General features: G+C 39.3%; 1 protein-coding gene across 3 annotated transcripts in view; it reads left to right on the plus strand.

The window, feature by feature from the left end:
* Positions 1-18912, plus strand: part of hrh1 (histamine receptor H1) — a 59818-nt gene that overhangs the window by 35880 nt on the left and 5026 nt on the right. Inside the window, exon 1 of one of the 3 annotated variants that reach the window (XM_042499469.2) lies at positions 15297-15477. The exons of the other annotated variants lie outside the window; for them this stretch is intronic. The gene's annotated coding sequence lies outside the window, so the exon portion shown is untranslated. Of the gene's footprint in view, positions 1-15296; positions 15478-18912 lie in introns of those variants that run through there. 3 annotated transcript variants of the gene reach the window in all.

Genomic DNA, 18912 nt, shown 5'->3' on the forward strand with positions numbered 1-18912 from the left:
AATAATTAAATAAAAGCTTTTTACTACAAGATGGTAGTGTTGGATTATCTTCCACACTCAACTGCCAGAATGAAATCTGGTGTGCAATTTGTCACTTGTGCTTGATAAAAACTACACATTTTACCAAACTGAGACTTAAATATGCAAAACCTTCTTTGTTTTATCCTGTTGCACTAAACATTAACCTTCAAGATTTGATGTGATAACGTTTATAATTTTTTTGACATTGTAGGAACCCACATTGTTTTGTTTAATCCAACCTGAGGCAGAGAGTCAGAAACAGTCCAGGGGACACTCACAGCTGTCCTGTCCAATAAAAACACCAAAGTGAAGACTTCTGAAGTCTCTGAAGGACATTGAAAGTATTTTGTTACAATTACCGGGCACCCTCTCTACAGTGTGATGATGTTTTATGTGGAATTCAAGGAATATAAACTTATTTTTATTTTCTATGTTTATGTGATCCAGCTACAGCTAATATTGGGCCCCAGCTAGATTTGATCTTTTTACATATTTTGAGAGGATTTTAAAAACATAAAACAATGATGCTACTCTCCCGGGTAGACATGTTTGTGCATATGCTTTGTTTGTAATCTCTTTAAACACATATCTGCATATGTCTGCAGTATCTGAATAGTATGATCAATCGCGTTTGAATGGTTGATAAACGGTCCATGTGGAGATGGATTCTATCGTCTGACAACAATTTAGCTTTATATTAGGGTTTTTTGTAATGTATCTGCATTCATATGCAGATATCTGTTTTTAGACATTAGCCAAAATGACTGAGGAAGTCTTGGCCTGGATATCCACTGGGAGCACCATATCAGCCTGAAATATTGTCCCTCGCCCCCAGAGGTCTTATTGTCATCAGACAATAGCCGATGGGTTGGAAGATTGTTTTGTGTGTAATCTTTGTATGTGCGTGGCTCTGGAAGAGTGTCTGTGAGCTATTAAAGCCCAGAAACTGTTAATGGGACCTGCAGGGTCTCGAGCATGTGTGTCTGTGTACAATGCACAATTGTGTGTACCAGCATGTATGCATGTTTGTCGTGTGTGTGTCTGTGTGTGTTTGAGTGTGAGGGCTTTTGTCTGTGTCCGGTGCAGTGCATTATTCTTCATTAGAAACAGATGAGTGACTCTGTCTATTCCAGGACTGCCCCTGGGTTCAAGTCAATCCACCACCCAGGCACCCACACACAGACACACATATAATGAATGCGCGCACACACACTCACACACACATATTATGCACTGTGTCTGTCTTGGAAGACGAGAAATGAGTCAGATGCTCAGTAGAAATTTGCTTTTTCGGGTTGAATCTCAGCCAGTATGACAGATTTATCTCTGCATATGGATACAGAAAGAAGGTAGAAAGGCACATCAGTGTTTCAGTCACTCCTTCCGTATTATATAACTTTAATGATGATCAGAGGGAATTTAAAATAAATGCAGTTGTGTTTCCTAAAGTCAAAATCATTTTAATTAAAAAGTTGTACAAGTAATCTCTATGAAGATATATAGCTTCATATGTATCTGTTGGCAACAGGATAAGATTTAGGTATTAGAAGCATCCTGGTTTCAATTTATAATGTGTTTATAGAAATTAGCCGAAATGACTGGTGTATGCAAGAGGAAAATTTGGCCCTCTACACCAGATCTCCTAAAATATTGGCCCTCGCCCCTAGAGGAGTATTATCATCAGACAGCTAGCTGATAGGATCTAAAACTGTCCCATATGTAAAGTTTGAACATTATTTTGTCTCTTGATCATATTTAAGGTTTACCGTTAAAGTTGTCATTTAATGTTTGTAAAAATGCCAGTGAAAGTGAAAGCCAGATTTACTTTTGTTCAGCGTTTTGCCTCGCTACATTTGTGTAGTTTTCAGCACAGGGTCTCTTGGATGTCTGCTGCTTATGGTCAGATACCTGGTTGTTGCCTTTTTATAAAGCCTCGACCTCACCTGGGCGCCGTGGGTGCAAATGCCTCTAAACATCCCGAACACAGAAAATCAGAAAATACAGGCTGGAGGGCAGAGTCTCTGCAGAAAAATACACCGTCTGATAATTCTAGGGGGTTGTAAGTGGTGATTAAGAGGAATTACCTCAGTTTGAGTCTATAGGAAAATCCTGCACAGTATATCTTTAACATCCTCATTGCATTTGGTATTTCAATAAGTCTTAATGACAAATCATCTTGAAAGAAAATGTGCTCCTTGGCAAAAAATATGGTAAATGCATTGTGTGCACTTTTGCATTTATTTATTTATTTATTTACAATTCAGAGTATCACATTCACATTATCTAAAATATAAATATCTTCTTATTTGGGAGCTCATACGCTGAAATACCTTAAGGCCCCAGTCAGGCAGTTGTCATTCAGACCAAGTTTTTCTGAGATATAACTGGAGGAATATAAATTGAATTTTCAGTATGGATAGACTTGCATGATGAGCCTCTCTGCTATCTATCAGGCGGATTTGACTGAATATTGCCTACCTCCACATTGCGGGCTACTTGCTGGGATGGAATTATCCAGTATGCTAACACCTCACTATTTCTGCTTACTCAGGATGGATAAAGCTTTTGCGTTTGTTTGGATGGTTTTTCCCCAATAACATTGAGAAACTGTGAACTGTAAAAAATTAATTTCCAAGTCATCAGTGTTCAGCATAATATCTTGTGGTAGGAAAAGAGGAAATGAGACTGTGTATAAGTCTTCAAAAAATCTAATTATTAAAATCAAACAAAAACAACACAATACATCCAGCCATGTGTGTAGAAGTCTGTACGTGCATCTACAATAGGATTCCTCCAAATAAAGACTTCATAGCCTCCTCTTTATTGTAAAATTAGCACCACTGTAGAGGGAAAGACGGACAGACAGAAAAAAACAGACAGAGTGGCTGTATGGAGAGTGCAGATTACATAAGTCCTTCACCTCACATGCCTGACTATGTGACTGCAAAATGCCCAAGAGACTGAGGGATGGAGGAAGGCAGCGAGAGGAGAGGGGGTGGGGGGAGCGGAGTAAATTGGAGAAAATTAAGTGGAAGAGGGGAGAGAAGAGGGATTTGAGAGAGAGACGGGGTGAGCGAGAGGGAGATCGAGCGAGGGAGAGAGAGAGAGGCTGATGAGAGGTTTATAAAAAGGAAAGTGAAGATGATGTAGAGGGCGTATGAAGTGGGCCTCTGTCATTCTAGTTAATGCCAGTCGCCTCGCCTCAACGACAGCAAAAAGACTGCCGCCGAAGAGGGTTCTGATATGCAGCCTGACAAAAGCACTTATCAGATCCAGCACGGCTTGAAAAATGCTGACGTGCAGACAAAATGTTGAAATCAAGTCAACTGGAAGGCTGATTGATGACCTTTTTCAAATTGTCTGGCTGATGCAATGTGTCAGAGAATATGTTTCACAATCTTTTTTTTTTTTAACTCATTTTGGATTTTGCTGCATTCCTCCTGCACATTTTAATTAAAAGACAGTTTAATGATGTGAAGAAGTATAGCTTCTGCTTTAAAAAAAACTTCAAATTTCCTTTTTATGTTCTGAAGGGTTTTTTTATGCCGAAGATAAATGTGTCATCACAATAACATGACTAAGTCTTCAAATTACATGTTAACGCAGTTCCCTTTCTGAAGAGATTTGGTTCATGCTGTGTGGCGACACAGCCGCTGTTACAAATCCAAATCACTGGAGCTGCAGAGGATTAAGTGTGTTGCTCAAGGACACTTCAGAAGGACAGAGGCTTTTTTTCACTTCCTCTGCTTGAAAGGCAAGCTCACCACCAAGTACATTTACTCAAGTACTGTACCTAAATATAAATCTGAGCTACTTGAAGTTGATCATTTCCATTTCATGACATTTTATACTCATACAGTACATGCCAGAGGGGAAAACTGCACTTTTTACTACAGTAGCAGCTATAATTACTTTGCTAATTACAATTTCACATGCAAAACATATAAAAATGTCAAAAAATGCATTTTTAGAGCGTAAACTTCCAAAAAGTATAAATAATTAGTTGATTGATCAAGTAGTGAGTCAACAGAAAATGAATCTGTAACTAGCTTAATAATCAGTGTCGAGGAGTAACTAGTTACATGTAATGGATTTTTGTAATTAAATTATAGATTAAATGTAACAATAATTTACAGTTACTGGGAAAAAATCAGTAATTAAAGTACATCTACTATTCAGAGTAATGGTGATTACTAAGGGTTTCATCTGACTAATGGTATGTCTTGGTAAATAGTAAATAGTTTACATGTAGAAAAAAAGTATAGTAAAAAGGTTACTTGAGGAATATAACATTCATTCTGTTGCTTTCCATCTTTTCAGCGAGCAGGAAGGCCTTCTTTTAGCAATTATATTTTTAAACAATGCAGGTCAGCAAAGCTGTTGGGACAAATTTGATTGCATTTGATTCATTTAAAGACCCAGTTTTTGGGACTTTTCAACTTTATTGCCCAGTTTGAAGGTCCACTGTGAAGGATTAAGCAGCATCTAGTGGTGAGATAGCAGAACTGAAACTTCTCCCGTGTACCAAGCATGTAGAAAAACTTAGGTGGCTGTCATCGAAAATACAGAAACTTGAATGGCTCCATCTAAAAGCCAGCATTTTATTGTTTCATTCTCGGCTACTGTCAAACAACATGGTGGACTCTGTGGAAGAGGACACACTCTGTAAAATAAATATAACCCCTGACCCGGCATGTTCTCTGATTTCAGCTTCACAAATGTGAGAATTTGATGCTTGCTTAATGAAGGTCTAGCTACCAAAGCGGCGCAATAAATGTGTTTCTTTTGCAAGTTAGACAGTGCGCGGGAGTTTGTCTCGAAATTGTCTTAATTAGAAAATGTTGAGTATAAAGCTCTTAATGTCCTGCATTCTGCTGAATTTTTATGCAGTGTTTTTTGGCTTTTCTGCATCAATTTGTAGTGTAAATGTCTTAAATTCTGTCCCAAGAAAGGGCTCTGTTAAAAATCTACACTTGTGCCTATGCAACAATTTCAGTGCAGGACTTGTAATGGAGGATTTTTCATTATGAGGTTAGTACTTTTGATTGAGGTAAGGATCCTTCATCACTGTGTCACTCGGCTGTGTCAATATTTCAGGTTTGGTTGTACACTGGCTGAAACAAACAAAAATTTGAACAAAATTAATGAAAGGGATGTGCAGGAAATCCACAAATGAAGTGACAGAATTGGACAGGAGGGAGCAGCTGCAGTGAAAGAAATAAGGAGGTGTTGAAATTGGCAAGAAAAGAGAGAAGAAGAGAAATAGCTGGAGGGGAGAACATATGAGGAGGAGGAAAGGATGGGAGAAATGAAGGTCAACTCCTGAAGTATATGTTGTAAAATAAAGAGGACCTCAGACTGGTTTAATGTAATGATTGGCAGTGTGGAGTCACTACTGTTATTAAGATTCACCCTTCTGTTCACAGTAGAGTCGACATTTGAAGGGTCTGTTTACAGACACTGAACAAAAGGGTTACAAAGTCAGCTCCCAGGAGAGCAAATCCCACATGTGAAGGGAGATTAGCCTGAGATTTTCTCCTTTTATTATCACCAGAGGCACTGATCTACTGTCGAGTGCGATTGATAGTGGAGATTATCTGATGGGTTTCGAGTTTACAAAGGGCTTTACTGAAGGTTATGATGATTCCAGGAACTAACAGGGGCTTTGATTTGTTTTGTGAGCTCGTAAATGCTCTGGATATTGCCACATACAAGATCATTGCTGCATTGCCAGGCCTCTTTTTGGGAATATTTGAGTAGGCATAAAGCTGACCAGCAGATGTCGCTGTTGGCCTACAAAACACAGACATGGTTGCACTTCCCCTCAGGAATTGCTACAGAAAGGAGCCACAAAAAATGTTATGTTGCTTTTTGTCATTAAAAAATAATCAACATTTAAAGCATGCTGATACTCACAATAAGTGTTTATGTTTCAAAATTGTACCTTTGGCCTAAGTGAGATACAGAGATTCACTTTTTAGGCAAATAATTAATGAAAATCAGTAGCAAAAATAATAAAGGTGGCGTCAGTGCCTAGTGACTGACCTACGTTACAAACACGCACACTCACGCAACAATGCACTGTAACTGGCCTGTTTCTTTCCTCACACTCTGTAATTACTGGCTATTATGGGCTTCCATAGTGCAGATTGACCATAATGAAATTATGGAGGCCTCTGACATACTCATTCACTCACACATACTCACATCCACGTGCACTGTGCTGCGTAGTACACTACAAACAGGTGTGCACACACAAAAGAAATCAGATTACTCAAACACAGCTGTGGAGCAGAAATAGAAAACCTTGTAGAGCACATTCATATCACAGTTTGTCAGTTTGAATCTTCATTTATGTACATGTTTTGATCCTGGTGATGACATTTTACACAGATTTGTATGAATAATGAAATAAGTATATTTGATCAACCCATATAAAATCACTGGTGGGTCATTTATCCCACAGCTGCTCTGCTGTTGTCCTTCTCATAGGAACCAATGGAGTGTACTTTATTTATAAGAGGATGGGGGGAAGCGGGATGTGAGATTTTTTCTTTTTAATTCCCACCAATGGTTACGTAGTACTGGAGCCAACGCAATGAGCAAACAGCGCAAGAGTTAGAGTCATCACCAAAACAAACAACTCATTTCTTAAGCAAATGCATCTCCTTCCATGTAAAATGATGTGTTGAGGGACCAATAACTTCTGTTCTCACAGTTTTTATGATGATTAATGGTATGAATTTGGTGATTTTTTTAAAAAACATGTCTTTTGAGCCCATCAGTGGGATTTGGGGTTCATAGGGTATTAAAGATGAATGCAAATCACAGCCATTTAAAGTTGTATGTCCCTTGCCTAAGCCAAAATATAAAATACCATTCCCTCCTCAGTGCTTACAAAAGTATTTAACATGCCTCCCCTCTTTGCATCTCCCACCCCCTAATAAATAACAAACAGTCCCTAACTAATTTCTAATCTTTAGCCAGACGAGAACTAAGCATTCAGGCTGTTTGTAAACAATGGCTGGCTTCCTGTTTTCATGAATACATTCAAGACAGTTTCTGGCAGCAAAGCAGCTCTATTAGACTACCTTGATTATGTTTGTTGAGAAGGGGATTTTCCCAAAGGGATCCAGTTCAAATCTGAGTTCATAAGGACGCTTCTGTCACCACCTACTGTTCCTTTCTTGACAGATTTTTCAATTTAGGTTACCATTTCCTTCTTGTCTTATCCTCTCCTTAATACACACACACACACACACACACACACACACACACACACACACACACACACACAAATTCCTGCTCCCTTTCTTCAAACCTTCCTTCCCTTTTTCATCTCATCCTTTATTTCTCCCTCTTACTCCAGCCCTCCCTCCCTTCCTTCCTTCCTTTCTTTCTTTTCATCACCTCTTCACCCACAGCTTTTCCTGCAGGGGAAAGCAGGGAAGTAGTAACACTTTAACCATCTTCCCCAGTTATCCAAGACTAATTTTGTTAGTGCATCCAATGTTTTGCAATGCAAGACTGATATAAACACCAAGAATTCAGTGTTATGACTCTCCTGCTTGATAGAAGGAGTCGTGGAACAAAGTATATCTGAAGAGGTAAAGGTCCTGTTCTCCGTTACACTCTATCTTCACCAGACATCTGTCAACTGTGATATTCAGTCATACAACAGCTGTGTTTTCATTAGACGTCATCATTGCAGCCACATACAGCTGCTGTGTAATGCCCTTTATATGCACATAACAGTGACACGGTCTCTACTGCAGGTCGGGTCTGAGGCTGTCTGGCGGCAGACTCACAGCTGCCCTGATGTCGTGCTGGTGAGATGTTGCTTTTCTGGCTTAGCGTGTATGTGGAAAAAGTATTGGTCCGGATGATTTTGACCCATTCTCAGGCTGACGATGGGGCAGATTAATGTTAGAGGATGTTGCTATGGTTACCAAACTCCAGCAGCTTCAGATAAGTGCAACAGAGCAAGTAGGAGAGAAAGGACTGAGATGTCAAAGCAGCGCAGCCTGTACATGCTGACACAGTCCAGGGGGGAGGTCTACTCTGTCCACAATATAAAGTATCACACAGTTTACCCATTTTATTTTCTTATGTAGTATATATTACATTATATATATATATTATATTATCAAGTTGGTTAAATAACAGCTTGAAGGACTTGTTTAAAGTATATTGGGGAAACTGATTTTTAATTGTGACAAAACAAACAAAATAAAAACAAAATACAGTAAAACAACTATACTAGAGTAAGTTAAATGTGCATTTTTAATGCATGTATCAAAATATTAATATAATGACAGTTAATATGAGTTGATATAGCGATTCTGCTAAGTATTCAGTCAGTTCATGTAAATACATTAACAACATTTATACTGAATTTCTAATTGCGTTATCTTCACCAGTCAGTTTGCTAAAGTATTCTCCTTTAACTGTGTATGATGTTGAAGATATTGAGTGTGGATGCGATTGCTTACATTTTGATTGTTTAAAAGTGTTATGTCTTGTACTTTTTACCACAGAGTTTTCACATATTTGTCAGGCACACAAAGCTCAGTAAAACCAGTCATTTGTTATCTTGAGGTAATGGTGAAATTAAGTTTGAACTCAAACTAATAGACTGAGACAGAATTATGGGAAATCGCAGCTGTCCTCAGCCTCCCTAATGCTCTGCATCATTTGCTTTGCAAATACTTGTTCATTAATTTTGCAAGTTTCAAAAACCTGAAAAACGTGTGGCTATGTCATCTTAAGTTTTCCTAAAATTGTAAGAGTATGGCGTCATCTAAAGGTGATTAATGTTAGACTCATTAAAATAATGACTCTCTTGATAAAGGTTCAATCAGTTATTTAAACTATAGTGTCATAGACTGCAGTAATCACAGTCACAATCACAAGATGGGAAAGTCCGTCAACTTCAGGGTCCCTGTGACCTTTTTTGTAACAACCCATTAGGCCAAAGTTTTTATTTTCTAGTGTCTGTTTTTCTTGACCTGTTGCTTGCTTTCAGACCAAGAAATTGTAACAGAGTTCACACAACCCGCTGGAAGAAACGTGATATTGGACGTTATTCTTCATGACAATATCAGGCTCATGTTTTTAAAATCTTCAAAGAGATCCTTCAGATCTTTTGAAGTGGGGCTGTATGAAGTATGTATTCATTGTCAGTGTGTTACTTACAGTATATGTCAGTCTGCACGCCCCCAGAGAAGCAGGCAGAAAAACTGCCACTAAAGTTGAACAATGTACTACTGGGGATGGGGTCAGCACCTAAACATATTTCAGCCAGCTAAAAAAAATAAATATAATTTTAAATGTACACTATATTTAGTATGCTTCACCTATTTGCCTTGCCATCAGATGTCCATCAGTGAGGCTGTTAACACCCATTGTTCTCTCATCATAGCCACCTTACTCTACTGATGAAAATAGTAATTTTGAAGATGAGAGTTGCTGGTTTTAGTTTGTTTGTATTATTTTGTGACTTTGGTGAATCCAAATCCACGCTTACAAAGGCCAAAGACAAACAATAACACAAATGCTGTGATCAGTGCTATTTAATCACTGTTTTTCTGAATGGAGTCTGCCCTTTAGGAGGGCAATTTAATATTTCATTTCTCAGTGAGAAGTCGCTGTTTGACAGCAATGTAAAGCATTAACACTCTCAATAAAGCATACACTTAAAGTGCATACACGAACATGTATTTTGCTGTTGCCCCATCCACAGTAGTTCATTGCATAGCTCCCGTTTTTGGTACTCGTGTGATTCTCTAAACCAGCAACATGCTTACTGCCATCTCCTGTACATAATACACTGACTGCTGACAGCTACTTTATACAGTCCCTCTTCAAAAGATCCAAACTATCCCTTTAAATGTCTTGACACCTTACCATAAATATATCCTTGCAACAAAGAGAAACGTCTTGAGTTTCTGACCTCATGAAATTTCTCCTGCAGTTGACATGCTGCCATCATGTTGCGCAAATCAGAATTCCCTTTGCCCAAGTAGCCATTTCATAATAGCTCAAAGCCCAGAGGATTCTAATTCTCCGAATCAGCATGTCAGCAGCGCCATGGGACGCCTCATCACCCCTCTGCTGTGAGATGTGCTGAATGCATCCAAACATGCTTGATATTTTGTCAGCTCTCCCTAATAGGAAGCCCAGTGATTTAAGAATACACATTCAGAAAATCTCAATTTACAGGTGGCAAATGTCACGTCACTTCAGACAAAACATCCCCTGATGGGCCTTTGGTCAACTGTTTATCATCCGCTCTGAACCATGTGGACTGTGAAAGTAACACTCCACGTTAATAGCCTTTGGCAGATGAAACACTTGAAGTTGTTTTGAAGCTGCAGTGTGAATTATGAGACACTTTGAAGCTGTTAATGGATTTTGCATAAAAGGTGTTTCAATTCAAATTAAGTTGTTTACAATAAAAAAAGCCTATACTGTAGGAAAAGACTAACAAGACTTTAGTAACCAATTATTAGCAGGACTCTACAAAAACAAGGTGTCCCTATATGGCAGAGTGTATGGGTCAGTGATGGCTGTAATAAAACTTAAACAAGCAGCAATAAAAGCATTATGGCATTTACAGCCCCTTCTCAATCCAAACTGTCATCATGTCTGTACTGGTTTAATGCTGCTGCTATGTTTATTTCTCGGAGCAGATATCTTTACTGCAGGCCACTTTCTTGAATACTTACAGAGGAAATGCACCTGATTCGCACCTTATCCTTGTTAAACCAGTCATATATCCCATATGTACATAAAACCACATATGGGACATGGTGAGATATCCTTTAGCGTGGGTGGACACCGCCCTGACGCTGATGAGCCTTATACCTGGACATGTTGGCTCTGTAAGGCAAGGCAAGGCAAGTTTATTTGTATAGCACGTTTCAGCAACAAGGCAATTCAAGGTGCTTCACACAGAACATTGAAATACAACAACAGGGGGAAAGGAAAAACATTTAAAACATTATAAAAGAAGCATGTAAAAGGTGATTAAAAACAGCAAGTGGGAAAACAACAGATAAAACCCAAAAATATAAAAACACATATATTGAAATAAGAGTTGCAGTGCAGAGTTTCGAAGTAAAATATAAAATTTAAAAAGTAAAAAGCCTTTTAGTCAAAGGCAGCAGTGAACAGGTGAGTCTTTAACCTTGACTTAAAAGAACTCAGACTCTCAGCAGACCTGATATTTTCTGGTAGTTTGTTCCAGATATACGGAGCATAGAAACTGAATGCTGATTCTCCATGTTTAGTTCTGACTTTTGGAACACAGAGCAGACCTGCACCAGATGACCTGAGTGGTCTTGATGGTTCATACTGGACTAGAAGGTCTGTAAGTGAGGAATCAAGTGAAATGATTTTTAAAAGACTCCTAACACTGGGTCGGGGACATAAAATCACTTTATGCTTTAATATCAGGCTTGCTGCTGGGTGAACTTGACGACACTAACAACAGTGTGTTTTTTACCCTTTTGATAAACAGCTGGAGGAGAACTGCTGCTGCTGGGCACACTGCATGCTGAGTTAAATCACAACACACAAGCTACAATGAGACAAGAAATTCATGATGTTTCCAAGTTCACCGTTAGTCCACAACAATCAACAGCTCTCCTATTAACTTGGCTTTGATATAGGACTTCCGTAGAGTGGAGAGTTTAAAGATTTAATATGATGTTTTACAATGTGGATATTTTCTTTGTCCTTGTGGGAAAACTGAGTGACAAAGAGACTGTTTAGACCTCATAATAACCATAGACTGTATAAATAATGGATGCCGCTACTGTGACGTCCCCCATTTGTTAATAGACTGCCATTTTGAAGCCTTGAGTTTGACAATGTGGGCATTTTTTTTCGCAAGAAGTGACAATGATTGGATGAGAGGCTGCGGATGAGCGAGGGGTGAATCTGATTGGAAACGAGGACACTATCTGCAGACAGTCTGTCACTCAAGCGTCCCCGTCTTTAAATATGCGTAACTTATAAATATGCTGTAATAAATTGTAAAAGTGTAACGGAAAAAAGTGTGAGGAAAAAAAATCACTCGTATGGTTGTCATATAATGGAAAATTTGCTATAGAGACCAAAACCATTTTTTGTAAGGCTGTTAACATTTTTATTTTTGCATTAAAGTTTGGCATTTTAACATGTAGGTATATGAGGATTTACCATGGATGTATTATTTACTCTGTTTATGAGCCAGCCTCAAGTGGCCATTCAGTGAACTGCAGTTTTTGGCAACTCTGCATTTGCTTCATTTTTCAGCCTTGGAGTTTTCCTCTTGGTTTTAACATGCATTTTGGTGATCAAAACACAAACTGAAAGCCAGGACCCAGTGCTGCTCACACGTGTGCCTACTGTCTCCAGCTGCTCACTTGTGTTCAGATTTCATTACTTCCCAATGCACAGTTATTACATTCACACTTTCTGCTAGCTGCTCTGTAGCATGCTCGCTAGTCACTTTAAGGTTGTGTAAGAATAACTGGAGATATCCAGTCAGCAGGATTCAACACGTCTCCTTCCATAGGGCAAAATGAGGGATGGTAATGCAACACTTCATCCAACTTGACATAAAATTGGTGAGTTATAGAGCGTGCTGTCACCAAAACTATCTCCACAACCTGCAGTAATGAGGTCGTCCTTGATGAGGACCAGCCCATTCTCATTCGTAGCTCATAGAATAGCTCCGCTCTGTCAGTGCTTTCGGTGCAAGCAAGTGATGCCAAAAGGCACCTTACGTGTGCACAAGGAACATTGCTGGACTGCGTCAGCTAAGGATGCGGCTGGATAGAACTGGTGGCAGTGCAAGTATGCGCCACCAGACGGCACCTAGTGTGTCTGCCTGATAGGCACGTCTTCCTGGAAGCCTGGATGAGCCGTAATTTCCTGATGTTGAATTCAGATAAAACTGAAGTTATTGTTCTTGGCCCAAAACACCTCAGAAGCTCCTTTTCCAACAATTTAATTTCTCTAGATGGCATTACCCTGGCCTCTAGCACAACTGTAAGGAACCTCGGAGTTTTATTTGACCAGGATTTATCCTTTGCCTCCCATATAAAACAAACTTCAAGGACGGCTTTCTTTCACTTGCGTAACATCGCAAAAATTAGACATATCCTATCACAAACAGATGCTGAAAAATTAGTACATGCATTTGTCACCTCTAGGCTGGATTACTGTAATTCCCTATTATTTGGTTGCCCAAACAAATCTCTTAGGTCTCTCCAACTGGTGCAGAACGCTGCTGCTCGTGTTTTAACGGGAAGCAAGAAAAGGGATCATATTTCTCCTGTTTTAGCTTCTTTGCACTGGCTCCCTGTGAAATCCAGGATTGAATTTAAAATCCTCCTCCTTACTTATAAAGCTCTAAATGGTCAGGCTCCATCCTATTTGTCACAGCTCATAGTTCCTTACCAACCCTCAAGATCACTGCGCTCTGAAAACGCAGGGTTACTTGTGATTCCCAAAATTTCCAAAAGTAGGTTAGGAACCAGAGCCTTCAGCTACCATGCTCCTCTCCTATGGAACCATCTTCCAGTTTCGGTCAGGGAGGCAGACACCGTTTCAACTTTTAAGGGTAGACTTAAGACCTTCCTCTTTGATAAAGCTTATAATTAGGGCTGGCTCAGGTTGCCTGGTCCAGCCCATAGTTAGGCTGACATAGGTTTAACCTGCCGGGGGACTTCCTCTGATATGCTGAGCTCCTTTCCTTCTCTCAATGCTGCCATCAGAAATCATGCATGTCTGTTTACTGCATTGCCATGTGCAAGCTTAACTTAGCTCTGTGATAGCCATGTGGTACTCTCACCACCTGGGGCTCGCGATTACAGAGCCTGGGTCTGTTGAACTGCACCACGCTAAACCCATTGCATCTCGGGCGCGTTCATGCTCCCTTGTTTCCTAGTTTCCCTGGATCCTGGCCGTAACCTTGACTGTGCCTGACCGTGGTGATAGCTGTGCTGATGCTGCGACCCTGCCTTTGGTTGTGCTCGTGCTGTGGCTGTACTGATTCTGTGCCCCCGCCGCCCTGATCGTGGTCTGGTCCTGGTTGCGCCGATGCTGTGATCTTGCCTTTGGACAACTCCCTTTCACATATGCATGAGACTGTTATCATCTCTATCAACATCATCATAGAGAGCAATTACTAATTTCACACCTACCATTATTGTAATATGACATGCATCTGTTTCTATTGTTCTGTGCCCCCCCCCCCCTCCCCCCCTCTCTTTCTCTTTCCTTTTTTGCCATGATTGTATTTCACTTGCTATTTACGACATCTATTGCTCGTCTGTCCGTCCTGGAAGAGGGATCCCTCACTATCCTCTACCGCTCTTCCTGAGGTTTCTTCCTCTTTTTTTTCCCCGTTACAGGGGTTCTTTTTGGGGAGTTTTTCCTTGGGTGATGTGAGGGTCTAAGGGCAGAGGGATGTCGTACACTGTAAAGCCCTCTGAGGCAAACCTTGTTTTGTGATAATGGGCTATATAAATAAAACTGACTTGACTTGACTTCCTCATCATTCTGTCTCTGTAGATGCGCTCCATACTTGGTAAAGTAATCCCTAATAATTTAGTGGCCGTTCTTACAGTTTTTCTGACAGTCTTTGTCTGTGCCTTGGTAGCATTTTGAAATCAGCAGATGATGTAGAAGGATAAAGCACTGTCAACAGGAGTGTTAGTGGGGGGAAAGTGGGGCTCATTATTCAGTGTAAGGGGGGCCCTCGAAAAGCCCATCATGAAAAGTTTGCCTTTAGTTATCAATGCCATAACTACATCATAACTGATTGAACAGACCATTTGAAAGACTGAATTTGTATTTACAAAAATGTGGAGGATATTTGGGGCTCTTTTTATTCCTTAAAGGTGCAAAATGGTTTTGTCTTCTGTGCACTATGATTCATTTCTAATCGCAGCAAGAGCTGAGCAAGTGACTGCTTATTTTGTTAAAAAAAAAACAAGACTTACAAATAATAAGGGTTAAAAAAAAAAGGATCATGGATCAAGAGAAGGAGGGCGGATTGCCCACAAAGACTGCCAATGCATAGAGTCCAGAATTTGATATGTATGACACTGGCAGTCAATAAAGGCAATATCCAGTAAAACTAGGTTTATGACGTGGAGGAAGTTACTCAGTCTGCCTGTAACAGCACAGTGAATCATACACCAATCAGAACGCGCTACTCCATCAGGTGGAAACACTTTCAGTAACAAGGTCATTTCTATGGCTGCAACTGTTCATCACCATATCATGTAAACTCCAAAGTCTGTGTTCAGTCCAGACAGCGAGAGAGAGAGAGAGAGAGAGAGAGAGAGAGGGTGGGAGGCTTTTTCTTTGCAATCTCAACCTCTGTTCTTCACTCGTTTACTGATTTTCACCCGGAATACAAGCTGGAATTAAACGGACTTTCCTGGAAATTGACGATTGGTGAGTCTAGATTGACTTTAAATTTATCAGACGCATTTACGCTGAAATAACTTAGATTTTTGAACTGATTAACTTTTTATTATTATTTGTTTAGTTTTAAGTGACTGAAAAGACAGTTCATTATCTGACTGTTACAAGACGTGCACGTGTTAGTGCTGAAAGCATAAAAGTTTGCGCGCAGCGGCTCAACAGGTGGCTCTTTGCGCACCGAGCTGTAGTATTTCGCACGAGAGCCATTATTCATTTTGATAGATAAGCTCCAACAGGTCGCGACAGGACAACACAATAATCAGCGTTCCCGCTCTTTTCTAATGAAATCACAGAGGCTGCGCTCATTACGCATAATCTTATTGAACAATTAGCCCTGGATAAATATCCTGTCCTTTTCTGGTGCGATAAGAAGCGTGCACTCGCAGAAGACACGCAGTTATTTTCCTCGCCATCTATCCATTTTTATCTTGTTATTCTTTGCGAATTCGGTGAGTGATATGGTCCCTAAATATTTGTGTTGCGGAGGCAGTCATTGTATAAACACAAAGGATATGAACACAGCGAGGAAAACTGTTAACAATCACAAATTTCGGATCAGATTCAAAGCCAAAGAGGTTCATAGAAGCTGATGATAAACCATCTAGGAGCATATTAATTGAGAAGATTCAATTGAAGTTTCTTATGTGAAGTTTAAAATATGAAGCATATGCAAAATACTGTGTGTGCATGGGTGCTGTAGTTGCCCTTCACATCTGAATTGGTTTAAAATGTGGCATGAAATAGACTTTATTACCAATTTGAAGCTTTAACTGTGAAAAAATGCACCTATCAGTGTCTCCATCTGATGTCATGATGAAGCTGAAAGGCACTGCAGACAGCATCCACCGGATAGTGCCACAGTTTATCAACTTCTTGCAATACTTCCAGTCTCCCTGGCTTAGTTATTCATTGATTGATTTAGTACAGGCAAGGAGATGTAAACATGGGGGCGATAAGAGCAAAGAAATCTTTATTCACCCACTGTCACCCCATTTTAATATCAAAACTATGATGACAGAATGCGTCATCTTCTGAGGATGCTCTGCTGAAAACCTCTGAGCTGTGGTGAGTGAGTTTGTTTTTTTTCATTCCAACTGAGCAATAAACACTAGTGAGTTTTTTTTTCTTCCTCCCCCTCTCGAATGTGTCAGTAGGCAGGCACAGATAGACACATATACAGACAATATAAAAGCCATTTCCGTCTGATAAAAAAGGGAAGAAATCAATCAGCAACCTGTTTCTTTACACCATCTTTTAATCTTTGAATGGTAAAGGTTCAGATTATGTTTACATAGAAGTGTTTTCTTTTTGATGGCAACCCAAATCCCATGTCTTAAAGTTTGTATCATTTCATTTATTCAATTAGCAAGATGATTTTTGCTGTAAACCCAAACAGAGGGATTTTGATTCCCAGTTGGCTACTCATTTCCAGGCAGCACTTTAAATTTTATACAGTTTTTTTCTTCTTATTTTTTGTAGTGAGAAATGATTCAACATGAGTGGGATGCGATGGTCTTATTGGCAGAACAACAGACATGATAGTTCTCTTTTGTTGGATAATGATAATAATAATAAAAAAAGGGTAACTGAAGGGGTCCCAATGACGTGTTTCAATTCACAGGTCTATCAATGCAAGCAATGTTCACAAACGCCCACCTGCCACCATGGTAATGGCCTATTTCAATCTCTCTTAAAAATCAGTATCCCATACAGTCGAGATGGGGGATAAGGGGAGATTTTCCAGCTGCGCACTGATATGCTTTAATGGGAGACGTCTTCCTGTGCTCTGCAGATTCAAACATTTTTTCAAACAGGCTGCAGTCAGTTTAGGATTTTATAAATCATGCAACACAAACAGCATCTTTATAGCCTCGTTTTAGTCCAGTCCCACAGTTTGTCTACTGCTGTGTGGTTGATGGGATTTGCCACCCTCCCCTTTGTGTGAGTGTTAAAGGAAGCCAGCTGGACAGCGAAAGACAAAGAGCAAGAGAGATTTTAGCCAACGATACTGTACATCTAAACCACAAAAAAAAAAAAAAAGATTTGAAGCACTGAGTTGTGTTTAAGTTGCAGAATATACTCGCATGTGGCTGCATTTGTTCTTATGTATTGCATATTGTTGAACGAGTTCTTCCTTTCTGTCATGAGACCCCTTATAAACAACTTGACTAAAAATTACTCAAGTGTATGTAAAGTATGAAAACCCTCAACTAGAAATGCAAAAGCTATACTAAAACATCAATCAAGGCAATATTTATTATATATGTGGGACCACATCCCCTCCTCAATATTCAAATATGCTGAAATGAAATTAAGTATGAAATTAAGAATACATTTTTAAGCATACATTTTTTTTGTTATGCCACTACAGGCAACCATGCACCACTATTCTAAACAATCATCAGCAAATGTCATCATAATCATAAATAAACTTAATAAATCTCTAAGACACAGACCCCCCCTGGCAAATTTGGTTCCTCCTAATGTTGACTCCATGGCTATGGCCTTGACATCGATACATCACGTTATATCAAGTAATATTTTTCTACATAATGTTACTTTTGACACTTTTGGTAAATTTTGCAGAGTTCTGGATGGTTCTGGGGACAGTGGGCAGGTGAGGTCTGAACTTTATAAAACGGCAGCACCAGAACCAGCAGCCATCTCTGGGATCCATGCTGCTTCATGGATCCCAGAGATGGCTGCTGGCTGACACTGCTGAAAAAAACATAAATATAGAAAACCAAAATGAATCTGGGGTTTTTTAATTTAATTTAATTACATTACTTAATTATTTACTTTTAATTACAATTCCTGCACGGTACATCTTTAACCTTTTAAAACCTGGACCGACATCAGTTCTCTTGTGCTGTGTTCAGACGCCTCTCACAAGCTATTTAACCCTGAAAAACCTGAGCAAACTGGTTTGATTTCTAACAAAGGGAAAAAGGCACTGACCAACTGGACAAGAAATGTCCCGCAAATTATGAAGGAGGCAGGATTATTAGAAAATTCAAAAAAAAAAAAAATACAAACAGAAAAATGTCCAGAAAACTGCATTTATAATTATTATAATTATATAGTTAGAATTATGTTACATAACAAAAATGTATACATATATATCTTTTAAAGTTTCATCGCTTTATATGGTCTTTTTTTCTTTTCCTCTTTTCTTTTTAGTGTGCTTGTTTTCAGATAGTGTTATTATGACTTTTCACTAATTTCTTGTTAATTCCTGGGCCATGCCTTATTTGTTTCTCATTGCCTTTCCCATTTTTTGTTTTAAAGAAATCAAACCAATTTTCTCAGGTTTCAAAGGGTTAAGCAAAGGGTGTGAATACTTCCATCACTATGAAAGTAACATCTACTCTGTCTTCAACATCAGAGTATCCAAAATATATGAAT

This window comes from Plectropomus leopardus, chromosome 2 (genome assembly GCF_026936395.1).
Source record: "Plectropomus leopardus strain MGB_pleo_1.0 chromosome 2, ASM2693639v1, whole genome shotgun sequence".
Classification (NCBI taxonomy): domain Eukaryota; kingdom Metazoa; phylum Chordata; class Actinopteri; order Perciformes; family Serranidae; genus Plectropomus; species Plectropomus leopardus.